General features: G+C 38.5%; 1 pseudogene; it reads left to right on the top strand.

Moving 5' to 3' along the window:
* Nucleotides 1-1769: 1769 nt before the first annotated feature.
* On the top strand, nucleotides 1770-3433 carry LOC125166470 (tigger transposable element-derived protein 1-like; annotated as a pseudogene).
* The last annotated feature ends 13611 nt before the right edge of the window (nucleotides 3434-17044 follow it).

Below are 17044 nucleotides of genomic sequence, written 5' to 3'. Positions count from 1 at the left end.
AGCACCCTGAGAATAAGTGGAAAGAGTATTCTGAGAAGCCTCATGGTGCTTGCTGAATGCTCATGGGCCAAGGACAATGTCATGGGGATTAGGCACATATAAGTAGCTGTACATAATGGGATAGGACTGGGTATAATTGGAAGTCCAATAGACATGAGGATTACTCCTCAGCTTTAAGTGGTTGTAGCCTGTGATGCTGATAGAAAAGCTGAAAGTGCTTACCAGCATGATGATATTTTTTCACCTCAGAATGACCAAATCTACTCCTTGAATGTACACCAGACAGAAAATAAACGAACTAAATACACTTATTGCATTTTTATCGGTGCCTTGTATTTGAACCCTTTCTGACAATAAACATACTTTGAATTAATGGACGAATTGACGGAAGTTTGGGGTAAAGATCATTTTAATTAATTCATTTAACTGTAAAAGTTGGACCTCAACGTTTTGTGCTCACAGCTTAGAGCCTGGAGTCTGCCTCAGATTCTGTGTCTCCCTCTCTCTCTCTGCCCCTCCCCCGCTCATGCGCACATGCTCTCTTTCACTCTCTCGCAAAAATAAACAAACATTAAAAAAAGAGAGAGGACTAGACTATAACTCACAAATCATCTCTTCTATTGTTTTCAATTTAAGTTCCAAATGGTCTATGAGCTGGGCTGAGGTAGATATTCTCACTTCAAATAATAGTCTTTTCCAAATATGTAAGGGGAAAAGAGCTAATAAATAAATAGCCTCGATTTTATCTTTTCTCCCATGTTTATTTTCTTAAACACTCAGTACCTGTCTGACATATCTATCATGTGTCTTTTAGTAATGTCTTTTAGCAAGTTAGTAAACAGTAAATTATCAAGCAGCAAAATCCAATAACACTACTCTACCAGAATGAATATGTATTTCAATATTGTGATTATTTTGGGGTTTGCTTGCTTGTGGCGGTGACAGACTTGCCAACCTATACTAGAGTCATGTTGTCTGTTGGAAAAAAAGAGCTCCTATTTAGCAGAATTAAATTTAATACTTTTACAAAGCACGATTTTCCTTAGACCACGGCACGGTTTCAAGTGTTCTATCACTCAAATAAACATAAAAGCTGTGGGTGTGGTCTAATGATGAGTTCTCTTTATGTTACAGAGGTAGTCAATGGCACAATAGTACTAAAACCCTGATCCTCTGATTTGAGTTCAAAATTTTTCCTATTTACATAGTTATTTGAGTGCCTGGAATTTTGTTTTCATGAGGAAAGGGAACAGCACAGTTCCATCGCAAAGGCAGCGTGATGGGCTGGACCACAGGCATACTTTACTTTATTGCTTTATTGTGCTTAGTGACATTGAGCTCTTACAAATTGAAGGTTTGTGATAACCCTGAGTTGAGAAAAGTCTCTCAGTGCCAAATTTCTAACAGCATTTGCTCACTTTGTGTCCCTGTGTCATGTTTTGATTTTTCTTGCAATATTTCTAACTTTTTCATTATTATGCATTTACTGTGGTGATCCGTGACCCTTGATCTTTGGCGTTGTTATTGTAATTGCTTTGAGATGCTGCAAACTGCCCCCAAAAGAAGACAGTGAACTTGATCAATAAATGCTGTGTGTGTTCTGACTCCTCCACCGACCAGCCATTCCCTCATATCTCGCCTGCTCCTCAGGCCTCCCTATTCCCTGAGACACAACAATATTGAAATTAGGCCAATTAATAATCCTGTGATGACCTGCAACAGTTACAGTAAAACGAAGCGGGTTTCCTGTCTCTCACTTTAAATTAAAGATGGAAATAATTAAGCTTAGTGAGGAAGGCATGTTAAAAACTGAGATAGGCCTCCTGTACCGGAGAGCCGAGCTGTGAATGCAAAGGAAAAGTTCTTGAAGGAAATTAAAAGTGCTACTGCAGTGAACACATGAATGATAAGAAAGTGAAACAGCCTGATTGCTGATATGGAGAAAGTTTATTGGTCCGAATAAAAGAGCAAACCAGTCACAACATTCCCTTCAGCCAAAACCTAATCCAGAGCAAGGCCCAAATTCTCTTCAGTTCTGTGAAGGCTGAGAGAGGTGAGGAAGTTGCCAAAGAAAGGTCTGAAGAAGCTAGCAGAGATTGGTTCATGAGGTTTAAGAAAGCAAGCCATCTCCATAATACAAGAGTGCAAGGTGAAGCAGCAAGTGCTGATGTGGAAGCTGCAGCGAGTTCTCCAGAAAATCCAGCCAAGATAACCCCTGAAGATGGCTACACTAAACAACAGATTTTCAATGTAGAAGGAACGACCTTCCATTGGAAGGGGATGCCAGCTAGGACTTTCACAGAGAGGAGGAGTCTATGCCCAGCTTCAAAGCTTCAAAGGACAGGCTGACTCTTTTGTTTGGAACTAATGCAACTGGTGACTTTCTTGAAACCAGTGCTCACTTTCCACTCTGAAAATCCTAGGGCTTTTAAGAATGATGCTAAATCTATTCTTCCTATGTTCTTTAAATGGAACGATAAAACCTGGATGACAGCACATCTGTTTACAACATGGTTTTCTGAATATTTTAAGCCCACTGTGGAGACTTACTGCTCAGAAAAAGATTCCTTTTAAAATATAACTGCTCATTGACAATGCACCTGATCACCCAAGAGCTTTGATGGAGATGTACAATGAGATTCATGTTACTTTCATGCTGGCTAACACAAAATCTATCCTGTAGTCCATGGATCAAAGAGTAATTTCTACTTTCAAGTCTTATTATTTAAGAAATCTATTTCATAAGGGTACAGCTTTCATACAAAGTGATTCCTCCGATGAATCTGGGCAAAGTAAATTGAAAACCATCTGGAAATGATTCACCATTCTAGATCCATTAAGAACATTTCTGATTCATAGGGAGAGGTCAAAATATCAACATTAACAAAAGTTTGGAAGAAGTTGATTCCAACCCTCATGGATGACATGGAGAGGTCCAAGACTTCACTGGAGGAAGTAGCTGCAGATGTGGTGGAAATAGCAAGAGAAGTTGAATTAGAAGGGAAGCCTGGAGAAGTGATTGAGTTGCTGCCACCTCACGATGAAACTTGAACATAGAAAGAGTTCCTTACGGATGAGCAAAGAGGTTGGTTTCTTGAGACGGAAACTACTCCTGGTGAAGATGCTGTGTAGATTGTTGAAATGATCACATAGATCTAGAAAATTATATAACCTTAGTTGATAGAGCAGTGGCAGGGTTTGAGAGGACTGACTCCAATTTTGAAAGAGGTTCTACCCTGGGTAAAATGCTAGCAAACAGCATCAATGCTACACAGAAATTGTTCATGAAAGGAAGAGTCAGCCAATGTAGCAAACTTTATTTTTTTCCTGTTTTAAGAAATTGTCACAGTCATGCCAACCTTCAGCAGCCTGCACCCTGATCACTCAACAGCCATCAATATGCAGACAAGATGCTCCGCTGGAAAAAACATAATGCTCACTAAAAGCTTAGATGATGGTTAGCATTTTTTAGTAGTATTTTTAAATTGAGGTGTATACATTGTTTTTTTTAGATATAATGCTATTGCACACTTAGTAGGCTACAGTACAGTGTAAACACAATTCTTGTATGCACTGGGAAACCAAAAATATTATTATTTGACTCACTTTATTGTGATATTCACTTTGTTCCAAACCCACAATATCTCTGAAGTTATGCTTATAGTTGATCAAACATTATTCTGGGTGCTTTTGTGAGAGTGTTTTGGATGAAACTAACATTTAAATCGGTAGACTGAGTATAGCATATTGCCATCCCTAATGTGGCTGAACTTCATCTATCAGTTTAAGTCTGGAATAGAATAAAAAAGCTGACCTTTCCGTGAGTAAGAGAGAATTATTCCTGCCTGATGGCCTTTAAACTGGGACATCAGCTTTTGTCTATCTGCAGATTTGAATTGAAATATCAGCTCTTCCTGGTTCTCAACCCTACTGGCTTTTGAACTAAAACTACCATTGACTTTCCTGAGTATCCAGCTTTCCAAGTCACTTGGCAGATCTTGGGACTTTACAGCCTCAATAACCACATTAACTAAGTAACTAACTAACTATACACACACACACACACACACACACACACACACACACACATATATATATAGTTTTATTGTTATATATATATATATATATAACAATAAAGGAAGAAAATGGCATATGGTATATATATCTTTCTTCTTGTTAGGGTACTCCAGAGAAACAGAACCAATAAGATATTTTTTATATATAGATATTCTGAACATTGAGATATGTTTTGATGTAAATTTTCATTTTTTCCACAAAACATAAGAAGTTACTGTATACAATTTGAATATCTATGTTTGTTTGTTTTGTAAATGTACATCTATCAGCATTGCTAGCAGTGATCTGGTCTAGAGACGGAAAATAAATTCCCTTTTCGGAAAAAAATGTGTTTCTGTTACCACAGTGATCAACCCATTTGGGGGAGGATGACTTTGCTATTTTTGTTCTTTGCTATAATATCTAAATGATTATTTTCACAGGTAGTAAAATTTCTCCATGTCGATTAAGTTACATCATTCCCCCCACCCCAAACACTTAATTTTGAGAAACAATATATCTGCCGAGTTCCTGACTAACTCAGTTTTTTTTTGTTAAATTTTAATTCCAAAAGTATGGTTACTAGGTTCATTCAAACATTTCCGAACAAGTAGCTATGAAAAGAGCAAATTAAAAGTTTAACCTTTTTTAAAAAAAATTTTTAATGTTATTTATTTTTGAGAGGGAGAGAGACAGACTGCAAGCAGGGGAGGGGCAGAGAGAGAGGGAGACACAGAATCCAAAGCAGGCTCCAGGCTCCGAACTGTCAGCACAGAGCCCGACACGGGTCTCCAACCCACGAACCGTGAGATCATGACCTGAGCTGAAGTTGGCTGTCTAAACTACTGCACCACCCAGGCGCCCAAAAGTTTATCCTTGTTTAAAATGAAGTTGCCTTCCACAATTCAAAAATGACCAGTAATTTCTAAGGGCCTTCCCACTCACTGTATATGTCTTTAATAGGGTAAACTTATGAGGAACATCTTGGATTACCTAAATGATTTCTGTGCAAATCATCTGTCTTCTCAGAAAGGAATGTTGTGGTAAGAATCTGGACAACACAATAAGGAAGTCACAAACAGGGAAAGTAACAGTAGGTGCATAAAACATGAAAAGTGAGCTGAAAAATGGAGGAGTGGAGTGACAGAGTTGTTATACAGGTTGCATATGTCAGCTAACACAAAGCTGAAGAGGATTGATGTTGCAGAAGCCTTAAGAAGATTTATTCTAGATCATTTCTGATGACTAATTTTATGTTTCAGTTTGGCTGGGCTGTGGGGGGCTCAGATATTTGGTCAAACAACAGTCTGTATGTTTGTTTCTGTGAGAGTGTTTTTGGGTAAGATTAACACTTAAGTCAGGGGACTTTTGAGAAAAGCGGGTTGTTCTTCATAGTGTGTGTGGTCCCTATCCAGTAAGTTGAAGGCCGGAACAGAATAAATCATTGGCCTCCCTCGAGCAAGAGATTTCTCCAGTAGTCTACCTTCAGACTTCACCTGCAACATCAGCTAATCCTACTTCTTCAGTAGACTGAATAAAAACCATGAGTCTCCTGGATCACCAGCCTACCAGTCTTTGGACTGGAACTGCAGTGTTAGCTTTCCTGGGTCCCAGTCCACTGGCCCACCCTGCACCTTTTGACTTGCCAGTCTCCATAATCCCATGAGCCAATTATTTATAATAAATCCACAGCTAATATAAATTTTAATGGTTAAAGATACAATAACCTACCCATAAGATCAAAACAAAGATATACGCTCTTAGCATTTCTATTCAACATTGTACTGGGGACTCTAGCCAGTTCAGTAGGCAAGGAAAAAGAAATAAAGGCATCCATATTAGAAAAAAAAAGAAATAAGACTGTCTTTATTTGCAGATGTAACGTTTGTCTATATAGACAATGTGATGGAAACCACAAAAAAAGCTACAAACACTAATTTGTACCTGTAGTAAAGTTTGGGGCTACATAATTACTATGTAATAATCAGGAGTATTTCTAAATACTGACAACAGAAATCAGAAATTTAAGTTTGAAATGTTGCACACAGTAACATCAAAATGTACAAAATGAGATAAATCTGACGTGTGAAAAACTTTTACACTAAAAGCAACAACAAATTTCTGAAAGAAATTATAGAATTGAATAAAGATAGGCCATGCTTGTAGTGCAGAACACTCAATGTTGTAAAGATTTTAATTTTTCCCAATATGTCATATAGATGCAATGTAATCCTAGCCAAATACCCAGGGGGGATTTTTTTCAAATATGTGTAACAAATATTGTAAAATCTATATGAAGAAAGCCAAAGGTCCTAGCATAGCCAAAATACCTTTGGAAGAGAACAAAATCGAAATAACACTACTTGATTTAAACATTCATTATAAAGCTATCGTAATCAAAACAATGTGACATCAAAGTAAAGACAGACAAATAGACATATGGAAATGGGGATCCAGAAATACATACATGAACAGCTGATTTTCTACAGAGATACAAAAGGAATTCAGTTGAGAAAGAATCTTCTTTTCAACAAATGTCCTAAAGGAATTAGATATCCACATATACTGCATACAAAAATTGGCTCAAAATGTGTCTTAGACCTAAATATAAAACATGAAACTATAAAATTTTAAAATAAAACCATATGAGAAAGACTTAGGACCTTAGCTTCAGCAAAGACTTCTTATATATGACACCAAAGAATAATCTATAAAAGAATTAATTGATAAATTGGCTTCATTGAAAGGAAAAAATGTCTACACTTTGAAACACACTGTTAATAAAGTGAAAATCAAAACCGTAGTGACTGGGAGAAAATATTTGAAAATCATGTATCTGAGGATGAATTGGGATATCAGAATCTATAAAGAACTCTCAAAACTCAAAATTACAAAAGCATGCAATCAAAAAAAAAAAAAAAAAAGAGGGCAAAGGTAAAGATCCGGGCACTTCACCAAAGAAGTAATATTGACAGAAGAGCATGTGAAACAATGTATAGCATTATCACTCACTATTTTTTTTAATGTTTATTTATTTCTGAGACAGAGAGACAGAGCTTGAGTGGGGGAGGGGCAGAGAGTGAGGGAGACACAGAATCAGAAGCAGGATACAGGCTCTGAACATCAGCACAGAGCCTGGCGTGGGGCTCAAACTCAACGAACTGTGAGATCATGACCTGAACCGAAGTCGGTTGCTCAACCGATTGAGCCACCCAGGTGCCCCTATCACTCACTATTAAATGCTAGTAAAACCATAGTGAGATATTATGAGTACTACTAGAATAGCTAAAAGTAAGAAGACTACCATATCTAGTGTTAGTAAAAGAACGGGACCTTTCATGTAATGCTGGTAAGAAGAGTAAAATGGTACAACCACTTTTGTAAACAATTTGACAGATTCTTAGAATGTTAAATATGCCCCTACCGTATGATCCAGCTGTTCCCTCCTAAATATTTGCTCAAAATAAATAAAATCATGTGTTCATAAAAAGGACTTGTATGAGAATGCTTAAGCAGTTTTATTTTTATTAGCGAAAAACTGGAAACCTCCAAATACTATCAACAAGCAAATGGGTACAATAACACTGGAGTATACTACTCATAAATATAAATAAATGAACAATTAATATAACATCATGGATAAATCCAAAATAGTTATGCTAAATAAAAGAAGCAAAATAAAAGGTACACACTTTTTGATTCCATTTATGTAGAGTTCTAGAAAGCAGAAACAGATTTATTATGACAGTAAGTGAATGAGATTACCTGGACACAGAAGTTGGGGAGGGGTTCATGAGGAGTAGAAGCAAGGGATTACAATGAGATAGGGTTGGAAACTTTTGGGAGTGGTGGAAACTGGCATTATCTTCCCAGATACATTCATTTGTCAAAATTTATCAAATTGTACCTTTTAACTATGTGCAGTTTATTTTATGTCAATTATACTTCAGTAGATCTTTTTTTTTTATGAAATTTATTGACAAATTGGTTTCCATACAACACCCAGTGCTCATCCCTAAAGGTGCCCTCCTCAATACCCATCACCCACCCTCCCCTCCCTCCCACCCCCCATCAACCCTCAGTTCTCAGTTTTTAACAGTCTCTTATGATTTGGCTGTCTCCCACTCTAACCTCTTTTTTTTTTTTCCTTCCCCTCCTCCATGGGTTTCTGTTGAGTTTCTCAGGATCCACATAAGAGTGAAACCATATGGTATCTGTCTTTCTCTGTATGGCTTATTTCACTTAGCATCACACTCTCCAGTTCCATCCACGTTGCTACAAAAGGCCATATTTCATTTTTTTCTCATTGCCACATAGTACTCCATTGTGTATATAAACCACAATTTCTTTATCCATTCATCAGTTGATGGACATTTGGGCTCTTTCCATAATTTGGCTATTGTTGAGAGTGCTGCTATGAACATTGGGGTACAAGTGGCCCTATGCATCAATACTCCTGTATCCCTTGGATAAATTCCTAGCAGTGGTATTGCTGGGTCATAGGGTAGGTCTATTTTTAATTTTTTGAGGAACCTCCACACTGCTTTCCAGAGCGGCTGCACCAATTTGCATTCCCACCAACAGTGCAAGAGGGTTCCCGTTTCTCCACATCCTCTCCAGCATCTATAGTCTCCTGATTTGTTCATTTTGGCCACTCTGACTGGCGTGAGGTGATACCTGAGTGTGGTTTTGATTTGTATTTCCCTGATAAGGAGCGACGCTGAACATCTTTTCATGTGCCTGTTGGCCATCCGGATGTCTTCTTTAGAGAAGTGTCTATTCATGTTTTCTGCCCATTTCTTCACTGGGTTACTTGTTTTTCGGGTGTGGAGTTTGGTGAGCTCTTTATAGATTTTGGATACTAGCCCTTTGTCCGATATGTCATTTGCGAATATCTTTTCCCATTCCGTTGGTTGCCTTTTAGTTTTGTTGGTTGTTTCCTTTGCTGTGCAGAAGCTTTTTATCTTCATAAGGTCCCAGTAATTCACTTTTGCTTTTAATTCCCTTGCCTTTGGGGATGTGTCGAGTAAGAGATTGCTACGGCTGAGGTCAGAGAGGTCTTTTCCTGCTTTCTCCTCTAAGGTTTTGATGATTTCCTGTCTCACATTTAGGTCCTTTATCCATTTTGAGTTTATTTTTGTGAATGGTGTGAGAAAGTGGTCTAGTTTCAACCTTCTGCATGTTGCTGTCCAGTTCTCCCAGCACCATTTGTTAAAGAGGCTGTCTTTTTTCCATTGGATGTTCTTTCCTGCTTTGTCAAAGATGAGTTGGCCATACGTTTGTGGGTCTAGTTCTGGAGTTTCTATTCTATTCCATTGGTCTATGTGTCTGTTTTTGTGCCAATACCATGCTGTCTTGATGATGACAGCTTTGTAGTAGAGGCTAAAGTCTGGGATTGTGATGCCTCCTGCTTTGGTCTTCTTCAAAATTCCTTTGGCTATTCGGGGCCTTTTGTGGTTCCATATGAATTTTAGGATGGCTTGTTCTAGTTTCGAGAAGAATGCTGGTGGAATTTTGATTGGGATTGCATTGAATGTGTAGATAGCTTTGGGTAGTATTGACATTTTGACAATATTTATTCTTCCAATCCATGAGCAGGGAATGTCTTTCCATTTCTTTAAATCTTCTTCAGTTACCTTCATAAGCTTTCTGTAGTTTTCAGCATACAGATCCTTTACATCTTTGGTTAGATTTATTCCTAGGTATTTTATGCTTCTTGGTGCAATTGTGAATGGGATCAGTTTTTTTATTTGTCTTTCTGTTGCTTCATTGTTAGTGTATAAGAATGCAACTGATTTCTGTACATTGATTTTGTATCCTGCAACTTTGCTGAATTCATGTATCAGTTCTAGCAGACTTTTGGTGGAGTCTATCGGATTTTCCATGTATAATATCATGTCATCTGCAAAAAGCGAAAGCTTGACTTCATCTTTGCCAATTTTGATGCCTTTGATTTCCTTTTGTTGTCTGATTGCTGATGCTAGAACTTCCAGCACTATGTTAAACAACAGCGGTGAGAGTGGGCATCCCTGTCGGTTCCTGATCTCAGGAAAAAAGCTCTCAGTTTTTCCCCGTTGAGGATGATGTTAGCTGTGGGCTTTTCATAAATGGCTTTTATGATCTTTAAGTATGTTCCTTCTATCCCGACTTTCTCAAGGGTTTTTATTAAGAAAGGGTGCTGGATTTTGTTGAAGGCCTTTTCTGCATCGATTGACAGGATCATATGGCTCTTCTCTTTTTTTTTTGTTAATGTAATGTATCACGTTGATTGATTTGCGAATGTTGAGCCAGCCCTGCATCCCAGGAATGAATCCCACTTGATCGTGGTGAATAATTCTTTTTATATGCCGTTGAATTCGATTTGCTAGTATCTTATTGAGAATTTTTGCATCCATATTCATCAGGGATATTGGCCTGGAGTTCTCTTTTTTTACTGGGTCTCTGTCTGGTTTAGGAATCAAAGTAATACTGGCTTCATAGAATGAGTCTGGAAGTTTTCCTTCCCTTTCTATTTCTTGGAATAGCTTGAGAAGGATAGGTATTATCTCTGCTTTAAACGTCTGGTGGAACTCCCCTGGGAAGCCATCTGGTCCTGGACTCTTATTTGTTGGGAGATTTTTGATAACCGATTCAATTTCTTCGCTGGTTATGGGTCTGTTCAAGCTTTCTATTTCCTCCTGATTGAGTTTTGGAAGTGTGTGGGTGTTCAGGAATTTGTCCATTTCTTCCAGGTTGTCCAATTTGTTGGCATATAATTTTTCATAGTATTCCCTGATAATTGTTTGTATCTCTGAGGGATTGGTTGTAATAATTCCATTTTCATTCATGATTTTATCTATTTGGGTCATCTCCCTTTTCTTTTTGAGAAGCCTGGCTAGAGGTTTGTCAATTTTGTTTATTTTTTTCAAAAAACCAACTCTTGGTTTCGTTGATCTGCTCTACAGTTTTTTTAGATTCTATATTGTTTATTTCTGCTCTGATCTTTATTATTTCTCTTCTTCTGCTGGGTTTAGGCTGCCTTTGCTGTTCTGCTTCTAGTTCCTTTAGGTGTGCTGTTAGATTTTGTATTTGGGATTTTTCTTGTTTCTTGAGATAGGCCTGGATTGCAATGTATTTTCCTCTCAGGACTGCCTTTGCTGCATCCCAAAGCGTCTGGATTGTTGTATTTTCATTTTCGTTTGTTTCCATATATTTTTTAATTTCTTCTCTAATTGCCTGGTTGACCCACTCATTCATTAGTAGGGTGTTCTTTAACCTCCATGCTTTTGGAGGTTTTCCAGACTTTTTTCTGTGGTTGATTTCAAGCTTCATAGCATTGTGGTCTGAAAGTAAGCATGGTATAATTTCAATTCTTGTAAACTTATGAAGGGCTGTTTTGTGACCCAGTATATGATCTATCTTGGAGAATGTTCCATGTGCACTCGAGAAGAAAGTATATTCTGTTGCTTTGGGATGCAGAGTTCTAAATATATCTGTCAAGTCCATCTGATCCAATGTCTCATTCAAGGCCCTTGTTTCTTTATTGACCGTGTGTCTAGATGATCTATCCATTTCTGTAAGTGGGGTGTTAAAGTCTCCTGCAATTACCACATTCTTATCAATAAGGTTGCTTATGTTTATGAGTAATTGTTTTATATATTTGGGGGCTCCAGTATTCGGCGCATAGACATTTATAATTGTTAGCTCTTCCTGATGGATAGACCCTGTAACTATTATATAATGTCCTTCTTCATCTCTTGTTACAGTCTTTAATTTAAAGTCTAGTTTGTCTGATATAAGTATGGCTACTCCAGCTTTCTTTTGGCTTCCAGTCGCATGATAAATAGTTCTCCATCCCCTCACTCTCAATCTAAAGGTGTCCTCAGGTCTAAAATAAGTCTCTTGTAGACAGCAAATAGATGGGTCTTGTTTTTTTATCTATTCTGATACCCTATGTCTTTTGGTTGGCGCATTTAATCCATTTACATTCAGTGTTATTATAGAAAGATACGGGTTTAGACTCATTGTGATGTCTGTATGTTTTATACTTGTAGTGATGCCTCTGGTACTTTGTCTCACAGGGTCCCCCTTAGGATCTCTTGTAGGGCTGGTTTAGTGATGACAAATTCCTTCAGTTTTTGTTTGTTTGGGAAGACCTTTATCTCTCCTTCTATTCTAAATGACAGACTTGCTGGATAAGGATTCTCGGCTGCATATTTTTTCTGTCTAGCACCCTGAAAATCTCGTGCCAATTCTTTCTGGCCTGCCAAGTTTCAAAAGAGAGATCAGTCACGAGTCTTATAGGTCTCCCTTTATATGTGAGGGCACGTTTACCCCTTGCTGCCTTCAGAATTTTCTCTTTATCCTTGTATTTTGCCAGTTTCACTATGATATGTCGTGCAGAAGATCGATTCAAGTTACGTCTGAAGGGAGTTCTCTGTGCCTCTTGGATTTCAATGCCTTTTTCCTTCCCCAGTTCAGGGAAGTTCTCAGCTATGATTTCTTCAAGTACCCCTTCAGCACCTTTCCCTCTCTCTTCCTCCTCTGGGATACCAATTATGCGTATATTATTTCTTTTTAGTGTATCACTTAGTTCTCTAATTTTCCCCTCATACTCCTGGATTTTTTTATCTCTCTTTTTCTCAGCTTCCTCTTTTTCCATAACTTTATCTTCTAGTTCACCTATTCTCTCCTCTGCCTCTTCAAACCAAGCCGTGGTGGTTTCCATTTTGGTTTGCATTTCATTTAAAGCGTTTTTCAGCTCCTCGTGACTGTTCCTTAGGCCCTTGATCTCTGTAGCAAGAGATTCTCTGCTGTCCTGTATACTGTTCTCAAGCCCAGCGATTAATTTTATGACTATTATTCTAAATTCACTTTCTGTTATATTATTTAAATCCTTTTTGATCAGCTCATTAGCTGTTGTTATTTCCTGGAGATTCTTCTGAGGGGAATTCTTCCGCTTGGTCATTTTGGATAGTCCCTGGCATGGTGAGGACCTGCAGGGCACTTCCCCTGTGCTGTGGTGTATAACTGGAGTTGGTGGGCGGGGCTGCAGTCAGACCTGATGTCTGCCCCCAACCCACCGCTGGGGCCACAGTCAGACTGGTGTGTGCCTTCTCTTCCCCTCTCCTAGGGGCAGGATTCACTGTGGGGTGGCATGGCCCATCTGGGCTACTTGCACCCTGCCAGGCTTGTGATGCTGGGATCTGGCGGTGGGTAGCTGGGGGTATTAGCTGGGGTGGGTAGGCAAGGTGCACAGGGGCAGGAGGGGCAGGCTTAGCTTGCTTCTCCTTAGGTGATCCACTTCAGGAGGGGCCCTTTGGCAGCGGGAGGGAGTCAGATCTGCTGCCGGAAGTTTGGCTCCGCAGAAGCACAGAGTTGGGTGTTTGCGCGGAGCGAGCAAGTTCCCTGGCAGGAACCGGTTCCCTTTGGGATTTTGGCTGGGGGATGGGCGGGGGAGATGGCGCTGGCGAGGGTCTTTGTTCCCTGCCAAATTGAGCTCTGTCGTCCGGGGGCTCAGCAGCTCTCCCTCCCTTTGTCCTCCAGCCTTCCCGCTTTCCGAGCAGAGCTGTTAATTTATGACCTCCCAGACGCTAAGTCGCGCTTGCTGTCGGAACACAGTCCGCCCGGCCCCTCCGCTTTTGCAAGCCAGACTTGGGGGCTCTGCTTGGCCTGCGAGCCGCCCCTCCGCCCCGGCTCCCTCCCGCCAGTCCGTGGAGCGCGCACCGCCTCGCCGCCCTTCCTACCCTCTTCCGTGGGCCTCTCGTCTGCGTTTGGCTCCGGCGACTCTGTTCTGCTAATCCTCTGGCGTTTTTCTGGGTTATTTAGGCAGGTGTAGGTGGAATCTAAGTGATCAGCAGGACGCGCGGTGAGCCCAGCGTCCTCCTACGCCGCCATCTTGCCAAAGTTCCTTCAGTAGATCTTAAAAACAAAAACAAACAAACAAAAAACAACAACTACTTTCGTGCCAGCCTAGTTACCAGCAATGAGACCTGGACAAGTTATCTAAATTCTTGGTGTCCGAAAAATGGGATGGCAATTACCTTCTGGGCAATTCACATACAGTGCTAGAACCCTGTAGTTCATGTTAGGGGCCATCTCAGCGCGTGTTCACATTATCTAAGTTGTATGTACTTAAAGTAATTGAAATATCATACTTCTTTAAGAGCTTTTTTTCCAGGTGTTATAAGGAGAATGCAAAAGGAATTTTACAAAAGACAAGGGACTTACAAAAAAAAGCTTCCTTGAGAAAAATATCCAAAGATACATATTCACATATAACCACAGACATTATATTTATATAAATATAGAATGCCATAAAGAAATTTAAACTCCTGTAGTTTGGATATGAGTTTTAAAAGTATAGGGGCGTCTGGGTGGCTCAGTCAGTTAAGCGTCCAACTTTGACTCAGGTCATGATCTTAAGGTTTGTGGGTTCAAACCCTGCATAGGGCTCTGTGTTGACAGCTCAGAGCCTGGAGTCTGCTTCATATTCTCAGTCTCCCTCTTTCTATGCCCCTTGCCCATTCACAAAATCTCTCTCTCTCAAAAATTAATTAATTAATTAAAAAAAAAATTAAAAGGCAAAGTATAAGCTAATACATGTAAAATTATCTTTAGAATGATTTGAGAAAACAATTTTCATGAATTCTCTTATAGACTATTCAACAAAGTAAAAGAACTAGTGATAATGCGGATTTTTCAAAAAGAAATAAATAAAAAGTAGCTCACACTTCCACTGAAATCGTTTGCGTGCATATTTTCGGTGACAGAACTGCAAAAATAAACAATTCTAAATTTTATTGGAAGCAAATATAAAAACAATCTGGATAAAATCCTGTATTATGACCTAATAACAGCCAATATTTCTGGGCCCTGCCAGTTTTTCATTGCCAGTGTGTAACTTGTACATTTTTTCTTAAGTGTCAGTTTGCAGAAATTATATTTTAATTTACACATAACTTGCAGTAATCATGTCATCTTTTCTCCTCCTTCACCGTCTGCATTCTGCTTTCCATTTTTCTCACTTCAACATCTCCCTTTCTCACAGTATTGTATCTCAGCCTTACTTCTGGAGCCTAGAGCATTTTTTCCCCTTTCTTGTGTAAAAGAAAAGCAAGGGGGACTTTATTTGGTGAATCAGTTATGTTAATTCCATTGTGTGCCTTGATTACAAGAAGATTCCAACAACTCTAAAATGTGCTTTGAACATTCTAAATAATGGGACAGTAATACTGCATTTTCTTTATAAACATCTCCCCATTACTTAATTCAGTTCAATTCCCTGTTCAGCATACTTTTCTTAAGAGTTTTCAACAGGAAAAAAAAAAATCATCAGCTGTCTTCTTAGGATATAGAAACACAAAAGAAAGAAAAAAAAAAAAGAACTTCTACTTGTCAGTCTGCCTTAACACTGAGCAACACCAATGAAATATTATCCCCACCAAAAATAGATGTCTTAGATTGACAATGGAATGTTGCACTTTATGGGGATTCAGGAGAGTATAACAATTACCACTTGACACTCTTCCCTGCGTATCTATTCTAAAACATCCTGCAGTGAGAAGGTACTGAATTAATCTCTTGGATTATCTAATAAAATGCAGTAGTGTTAGAACATTTCTTACTAAAATGATTTTCTTTAAGACAAGGAACCTTTCTGTTGTAATGAAAAAACAGATTTCTTTGGAGTATTCCTCTGGGTATTTATTGAGCATTTTCATCTTGTAGAAATGACGTTAGCCCACCATGTGCTAGGCATTTAATATGTGTTTATTAAAATATGAAGAGGAGAATAGGGTGTACTTAATGTAAGGGGTGTTTTGGTTAAACACTAAAGCCTTGGAAACATGAGGTATGTTTCTAATGACCCTCTTCTGTGTGCCACAGAAAGCATGAAGATAACAAATACTAATCACCAAAAGGTCATTTTACACTTTCAATTACAATCTATTTCCTGAAAATTTACATACACGTTGGAAGTTTTTATTTCCAGAGCCTAACAAGACAGATAGACGATGCTAGATAGATAGATGGATAGATAGATAATAGATAGATAAAATTTTAAACTGAACAGATTTTAACCACAAATAGCAAGTACCACGTAATATTTACACTTGGTCAGTTCTCAAGAGCCATTTTTGCATCCAATTTTACTGAGTGGAACTGCTCATCATTCTTTTGGTAAAATGATATTGACATTTAAATAGTTTCTGCAAACTTGAAAAATTATCAAACATGTTTGGTTTTCAAATAACAAGAAAGAATCACCTGTTATCTCCGACTTACCATTTACAAAGTCTTTACAAATAATGCTGGCTAATCAGCACAACAATAGCATGGATGGGAAGTGTGTTGGCAAGGATAATGGAAACACTAAGCCCTGATTGTTCTATTAAAATTGAAGCAATTCATCACTTAGCATCATTAGGAACCGATAACTTGGACTGTGTTAAGAAGACCTTCCAGAGTTTTCAGTGTCTTCCGTCAACATAAAGCACTGGTTAATAAAAATGGTGCATCTGTATCAAAATATAGATATTGGTTTCTGAGGGGGATTAGCAGCTTGTTAATTAGTCACATTTTAAAAATCATTAAAATAATACATCAGGCAAAATTAAATTATAGTGAACAGACCATATGGATTTTTTTCTATTTAGTATATTTCATTATGCCACTGATAAATGGCATATAATTTGTACCACTGTCATTTAATAATTAAAATGACTTTTATTATTTTGTTTACTGGATTCTCATTTCGAGAGACTGTAATTTTGCCTTGTGATTAGTAACAAATCTCACTCCGCAGCGCCTTCTAATAGAACTCAGCATGGACAATTTTCCACGCAGATTCAATCTCTGCCTGAATCACACTAATCTTTTGATTGGGCTCAAGGAAAGGCTTGGATCCCTGTAGAGCTCCTGATGCACTGACTATTCATAAAAATAATAACAAGGTGCCAAGCAGTCAGAAATGTAGCCCTGCACCTGCTCTTTGCCCTTAGTGAAA

Source organism: Prionailurus viverrinus, chromosome B2 (genome assembly GCF_022837055.1).
Source record: "Prionailurus viverrinus isolate Anna chromosome B2, UM_Priviv_1.0, whole genome shotgun sequence".
Lineage (NCBI taxonomy): Eukaryota > Metazoa > Chordata > Mammalia > Carnivora > Felidae > Prionailurus > Prionailurus viverrinus.
Note: the sequence above shows the minus strand (reverse complement) of the source record. Positions and strands in the feature narration are given on the sequence as shown.